Below are 7500 nucleotides of genomic sequence, written 5' to 3'. Positions count from 1 at the left end.
AAAAATGGCGGACAGGGTTTCAAATGGTGTCACCAATGCCATCTTTTGAGGTAAAAAAAAATATAGACTCATTATAAAGTTTAGGAAGATTTTGAAAAAAATTTTTTACCCCCACCACTTTTTGGAAATTTCATAATTTTGGGTATATCTACAGGCCGAGACCTATCCAACGGTATATAGCACGTGGCGCTACCTATAGCGATAGCGTGGGAATAAGGATCAAAATAATTTGGTTACCTTAAGCGAGTCATAGTTGACTCCCGCCGTTTACCCGCGCTTAATTGAATTTCTTCACGTTGACATTCAGAGCACTGGGCAGAAATCACATTGCGTCATCACCCTTGAGGGCCATCGCAATGCTTTGTTTTAATTAGACAGTCGGATTCCCCTAGTCCGTGCCAGTTCTGAGCTAAGCGTTGAATGGCGGCCGAAGAGGCGAAAAGGACGGCCGAAGCCGTCACAAGAAGCCTCGCAGCAAGGAAGATCCGTTGGCGGCCAAGGCACGGGACCGAGCTCGGATTCCGGGACGCGACGCGAAGTCGCCAACCGTTCACCTCGCCCAGGCCCGGCACGTCAGCCTGGCCAACTTCCCGACCAAGCCCGACACGCCCCGCTCCTCAGAGCCAATCCTTATTCCGAAGTTACGGATCCAATTTGCCGACTTCCCTTACCTACATTAATCTATCGACTAGAGGCTCTTCACCTTGGAGACCTGCTGCGGATATGGGTACGAACCGGCGCGATACCTCCACGTGGCCCTCTCCTGGATTTTCAAGGTCCGAGGGGAAGATCCAGACACCGCCGCAACTGCGGTGCTCTTCGCGTTCCAAACCCTATCTCCCTGCTAGAGGTTTCCAGGGAACTCGAACGCTTATACAGAAAAGAAAACTCTTCCCAGATCTCCCGACGGCGTCTCCAGGTCATTTTGGGTTACCCCGACGAACACTCTTACGAGGGCCCGATTGGTATGCGGTTCCGCTGCCGGGTTCCGGAATAGGAACCGGATTCCCTTTCGCCCGATGGGTGTGTTTCTTCCCAAATCACGCAAAATTATATAAACAACGACGCATCTGCGACGCAACGACGACACGACTTGCGTTCGATAGTTTGTAAGATTTAACCAAGCAAAAAATAGAAAAAAAATCGCTTTCAGGCGTTCGACAACGTCGCATCACGTCGAACGTGAAGTATCCATCGATCCGAACCGCGATCATTTTTTTTCAGCGTTCAACGTTTTTGTCAATTTATCAATAAAAATGATCATGTTCGAGCGGTGGATTAGGACACAAACACGAAACGACGGCGACGTAAATTGTTATTTAACTGCAATTTTTTTCTCTTTTTAACATTTTTTGCCTTTTGCGCGCGTACGTGCGTGCGAGCGTACGTATGTTTGTCATTTGCGTTCGAAAAGCGTGAATTTTAGGACACCTCATCAACATTAGATTTCTCTTAGGGCTTAGGATCGACTGACTCGTGTGCAACGGCTGTTCACACGAAACCCTTCTCCACGTCAGTCCTCCAGGTCCTCGCTGGAGTATTTGCTACTACCACCAAGATCTGCACCGACGGCGGCTCCAGGCAGGCTCACGCCCAGACCCTTCTGCGCACACCGCCGCGACCCTCCTACTCGTCAAGGCTTCATGGAGAACGGGAACTAAATCCCGTTCCTGCGCACTTGCCGTTGACGGCGGAGTATAGGCGCGACGCTTCAGCGCCATCCATTTTCAGGGCTAGTTGCTTCGGCAGGTGAGTTGTTACACACTCCTTAGCGGATTCCGACTTCCATGGCCACCGTCCTGCTGTCTTAAGCAACCAACGCCTTTCATGGTATCCCATAAGCGTCGACTTAGGCGCCTTAACTCTGCGTTTGGTTCATCCCACAGCGCCAGTTCTGCTTACCAAAATTGGCCCACTTGGCACTCTGATCCAAGAAAAATTTTATCAATTTATATCTCGTGGCTTCATGAAAATTCAAGCAAGCCAGAGATCTCACCCATTTAAAGTTTGAGAATAGGTTGAGGTCGTTTCGGCCCCAAGGCCTCTAATCATTCGCTTTACCAGATGAGACTCGTTATGCGTTCGAGTCGAGTGCCAGCTATCCTGAGGGAAACTTCGGAGGGAACCAGCTACTAGATGGTTCGATTAGTCTTTCGCCCCTATACCCAGTTCCGACGATCGATTTGCACGTCAGAATCGCTACGGACCTCCATCAGGGTTTCCCCTGACTTCGTCCTGACCAGGCATAGTTCACCATCTTTCGGGTCCCAACGTGTACGCTCTAGGTGCGCCTCTTCTCGCAATGAGAACGAGACGCCCCGGGAGTGCGAGGCCTAATCGTAACGAGGCCCATCCTCCCTTAGTCGACTTCACGGACGACTTTCACTTTCATTTCGCCTTTAGGTTTATCAAATCCCAATGACTCGCGTACATGTTAGACTCCTTGGTCCGTGTTTCAAGACGGGTCCCGAGAGTACCCAAAGCAATAGCGTCGCCGACCGGTAATTCAAAGTTTGGCCAGTCCAAGGACTCCGCCTGCCAACAGCCCGCCAGGCCCGGTTACGGCGCTAAGTCCGTACATCCGGTATCTAGACTGGAACGAGCTTGCGGCGGTCCTGGACGCAGTGCGTTCGAGAATTTTGCGGCCCGATACCGTCTGAGTACCGTCGCGCAGTCGGCCGGGCATCCAAGGGGCTGTCATCGTACGCTAAAAGCGACGGACAGTCTTCGCCTCGGGCCTTAGACCGACACGCAACGGGTCGCGACGTTCTACTAGGGGAGAAGTGCACGACTACATAGCCGGAACATTCGCCGCGGGTGGTGTGCCCACGCCGATGGGAAACCCGCCGTAACGGGACCATCCGGGGCACTATCGCACCAACACGGGAGCCAGCTTCGTTGACGATGAATCTCCCCATTCGATCTTTTGGGTTTCTCGGGTTTACCCCTGAACGGTTTCACGTACTCTTGAACTCTCTCTTCAAAGTTCTTTTCAACTTTCCCTCACGGTACTTGTTCGCTATCGGTCTCGTGGTCATATTTAGCCTTAGATGGAGTTTACCACCCACTTAGGGCTGCACTCTCAAGCAACCCGACTCTAAGGAGAGATCCACCCGAGACGCGTACCGGTCGCTACGGGCCTGGCACCCTCTATGGGTAAGTGGCCCCATTCAAGATGGACTTGGACGCGATTCGATGTCTCGGGATAAACGGATCCTCCTGAACACTACATTTCCCAGCGGCGTTAACCGCGGGATTCAGTGCTGGGCTCATTCCTGTTCGCTCGCCGCTACTAAGGAAATCCTTGTTAGTTTCTTTTCCTCCGCTTATTAATATGCTTAAATTCAGCGGGTAATCTCGCCTGCTCTGAGGTCGTCGAAATTTTATTATTTCTTTTCAAAGTTATACCACAAACTGTACGCTCTTTTCGGGGTTTCGACACGTAATACGAAAGGTATATTAATACCAACGACGCACAGGGATTATGTCGTTCGATTTTTTCCTTGTATCGTTCGATAACCAACTATTTTTCTCTTTTCGGATCAACACAATATCGTCGACTACTCGAAGGTACGTACGAGCCAAAATGAAAGCTCGGTGTCTCCTCTCTCTTTTGTTCGACAAAAGAAAAAAGGCACTTAAAACGCCGCATATTCGGGCAGGCGGGACAACGACAAAAAAAAAAACGACGACGACGACGTCCGGTTGTTCTCGACTCGCGTCGGAGTATATATGTATATATTATAATCGGATATATCTTTTTATCTATCCAGGGCGCGTTAAAACAAACGACGAGGAGAGACTACGACAACGAGGAGATAAAGGTCGGACCTTTTCTTCTTACCCTCGGCGCGCTCTCGCACACGATCGTTTCATGTTTCTTTTGTCCCCTAAAGGATACATATACCGTTACAACATATTTACGTTCGAATATACACTCGACGGTCGATAAACCGTAAAGACGCATCGTCCGATACGTTTTTTCTTTTGCTGTCGCGTTCCGACGCAAAATCCCAAGAAAAGGGCGAGAATGCCAGAGACAGCCATGTAAACCATCGGTGACTTATCATGGTCCAGAGAATAAAGGGTTAAAGGAAAAAAAAATCCCATTTTTAACGTGCGTGGTACACCTTCGTCGTGTATATATCGTTCGATGAAACCACGAGCGCACAAAAGGAGGAACAAAAGCGTTTCGAGATCGATCTTCGGTGTAAATGTCATTGTTCATTTGCGTTCGACCGTTGTTCGATAAAAGAAATTTAACACACGAACAACAATGAAGGGAGACTCTCGCAAGACGATCACCAAATAAGCGTTTATCGTTCGATCGGTCCGGGTTTTTCAACGTCCGTCCGGCACAATTATGCACTTCGAGGACTGGACGACCGGAACCCGTATTGGGATCGCGCGGTCTTCCGCTTCTAATCAACGACAACGAAGCGATCTGCGCTTGTAAATGTTAAAAAAACGTGGCGAAGCTACGATCTCGTAATAATTTAACCGTGAAAGAGCTTCCGTCGCACGTTTATTTTTAACTTTTCTCCTCGTTGTATAAACTTTCGCACCGTCGAAAAAAAAATTCGACAATCATTTCAGACAACGTCGGGAGCGCGGAGAAACGCCGTAAACACGCTCTACTCTCGGCTTGCTTCCTTCAAATTGGTGTCTAACAATTCTCTCGCAGGGCGAAGAATCATTTTCTCTCTCGTCTAAATATCCTTCTGTAGTTAGGTGTTTTCGACTCGGGAGCGCTCTTTCACGGGCGGTCGTATATGGTCTCTTTTAGGGGTTTAACTAGAAACCACGACTCACGCAAGCCGAGATAAGCGCATTCCGCCGAGAAGATCCTAAAAACTAAGAATTGCGAGATATACGAAAATGTTCTTCTGTCGCCTGTGAAAAAAATGAACACTAGCAAAGAGAGGGCGAGACACGAACGTTCCATTTAACATTCTCCGCGTCAAACGCCGACGAAATGTCCAACCATCGCTCGTACGTTTTCGCCAATTTCGCAAGTTGTTCTCTCTCTCGCGTTCGACCATCGGATCCCGCTCCGAAACGTTCGACTTTTCGGCGTTTAACAGTTTCGTTTTATCTAGTCGAACGACGAGCGGTACCGAAAAAAATTTAACAATGAAGAGAAAACCTTTTGCTGCTAAAGGCAAACGCAAGCAGTCTTTAGTTATATAAACGACCCTCAGCCAGGCGTGGTCCAGGAATTGTATCCGTGGACCGCAATGTGCGTTCGAAATGTCGATGTTCATGTGTCCTGCAGTTCACACGTTGACGCGCAATTAGCTGCGTTCTTCATCGACCCACGAGCCAAGTGATCCACCGTTCAGGGTAATCGTATAAAAATTTTTGTTCATATTTAACAACTCAGCGTCTGAAAACCAGTATGTACGTGATTTATTTAACCTGGTTTATAAATTCGTTCGATTGTCCATAGAATACTAACTCCAATCCAAGCGCAAGATCGAGTATCGGTATTCGGACGTCGTCCCGTCATAGCTCTGTTCACAGATTTACCCGAGCTGATTGATGATTAAGACGACACGATAACGTCCATGGACGGGTAAAGGACCGTATAAAACTACAGAACCGCCGATGAAACGACGCTCTGTGACGCATTTCTCTTCGTGCGGCGAGTTTTCAGTCCGTTCCGGGTGGTAAAGTCATTCAAAAACCGTGGAAAATACGAAACGCGCTGTCGCGCGTAACACAGAGTCTCCTGCTCGCTGCTTACATATATTGGACGTCTTGGCGGTATCGCGAGATTCGATACGGACACTCCATGGCCGGCGTCAGATCGGTCTACCAACGAAGGAGACTACGCTATCGTTTTCGCTTCTCAGCCGGTCCGTAAAGCGATACGTTACCATATCGTCCGTCGTAAGCAGGCGGACTCTCGTGAAGTTGCGACTTCGTTCGTCGAAGCGGTTTCGTGGTTCGATTTCCATCGGTTACCCGGACACCCCCCGCGTGAAAGCCTCCGTGTCACACTCTAAATTTCGTTTCTCGTTTAACACGAAATAGAGAGAGGCTAAAAGGGGGTGTTCCCTTTGTCCAAAGACAAAATTTATAGAGAGAAAGAAAATAAAATGAGAGTCTCTCACGAAGCGGGCGAAAAAAAAAAAACAAGAAATTTAACAATTTTTTTTCGCAAACCCATGCATTTCGTTACCAAACGTCCCAAAATATTTCTTTATATTCTCTCTCGTGTTTTCACACGGGGTCGAGAGAGTACGCAACACGAATCAAGAATAAAAATTATAGAAAGGAAAGTCCGATAAGAATATTTCGAGATTCTTATAACCTTCACCTCTTCCTTACTTCTCCGAAATCTCTCCGCTTTCCTGGCGCGTATCTATTTAACAATTTCGATTCTCTCCTCCTTTTAACTCAGACGTCGCAACGAACGGGTACACCATGCATACGATCCATTTTTTACATAACGAACCTTCTGCCGGTAAAATTCGCGACAGATTCATTTATGTATAGATATATTTTTATATGAGAATGTTCGGGATTTTCCTTCGTGTTCAAGTTGAACATTCTTGTTACGACGACTTTTTGTATTTATCGAAGGATCGTGCGGTACCCGTTAATAAGAAGTAAACGACGTCCCGGGAGAGTCGAAACTTTTCTTATACGCTACGGAAAGAAGAGCCGAGAAGATAGAGAGGAAACTCTCGATTTTCTTTCGTCGGTAAACTTTCATTCTTTCTATTTACAGCGTTCGACATGAAACGGCGTTGCTCTCTCATTTTTTAAACTTTATTTAACGTTAGCGCTTGTTCGTACGAAACGCGTCGGCGGATACGAAATACGGACGGGAGTATCGACGATGAGAACCAAAGCGACCTCCTACACGTAACCGTAATATCTCTCCGCATCACGACTGCCGTAACGACGAATTGTCATTTAACATTTTTGGTATCTGTTTTTTCTTTCGTTTGTTTGCTACTACCTCCAAATATTTCTCTCCCTTTCTCTCTCAATCATCTATCGTGGCTCGTTTATACGCATTTTTGTTGTGTACGGCCAATATATTTATTATTTGTTTATTATACGCGAGGAGCTGCACTTTTCATCCTCATTTTTGCGTATCATGTGTTATAGTCATATATACTTTTGGCTGCTTTTCACAGTTTTTGCGTGTATTCATATCGAGAGTCATAGATTTTGTCAAGTTTTTCTTTGGCACGTACTGAATATATTATTATCATGTGTTTAGTGTCTTTGCGTATCATGTGTTTTAATGTCAAGAGCTCAACGTAGTGATAGAGTTTTCTCTCTTTCAAACTTTGTAAGTTTGTTTAAAACTTTCGTTAATGATCCTTCCGCAGGTTCACCTACGGAAACCTTGTTACGACTTTTACTTCCTCTAAATAATCAAGTTTGGTCATCTTTCCGGTAACATCGGCAATGCCTAGACATTGCCGCGCACCAGTCCGAAGACCTCACTAAATCATTCAATCGGTAGTAGCGACGGGCGGT

General features: G+C 47.1%; 1 non-coding gene and 1 pseudogene across 1 annotated transcript; both read right to left on the bottom strand.

The window, feature by feature from the left end:
* Positions 1–3375, bottom strand: part of LOC143266583 (large subunit ribosomal RNA) — a 5320-nt pseudogene extending 1945 nt beyond the window's left edge.
* Positions 3376–5191: 1816 nt separating this feature from the next.
* Positions 5192–5346, bottom strand: LOC143266582 (5.8S ribosomal RNA). The gene has a single exon (XR_013041530.1). It is a non-coding gene; the product is annotated as a 5.8S ribosomal RNA (ribosomal RNA).
* Between the last annotated feature and the right edge of the window lie 2154 nt (positions 5347–7500).

Source organism: Megachile rotundata, unplaced genomic scaffold (genome assembly GCF_050947335.1).
Source record: "Megachile rotundata isolate GNS110a unplaced genomic scaffold, iyMegRotu1 scaffold1691, whole genome shotgun sequence".
Taxonomy (NCBI): domain Eukaryota; kingdom Metazoa; phylum Arthropoda; class Insecta; order Hymenoptera; family Megachilidae; genus Megachile; species Megachile rotundata.
The sequence above is the reverse complement of the archived record's forward strand: the minus strand, read 5'-3'. Positions and strand labels throughout refer to the sequence as shown.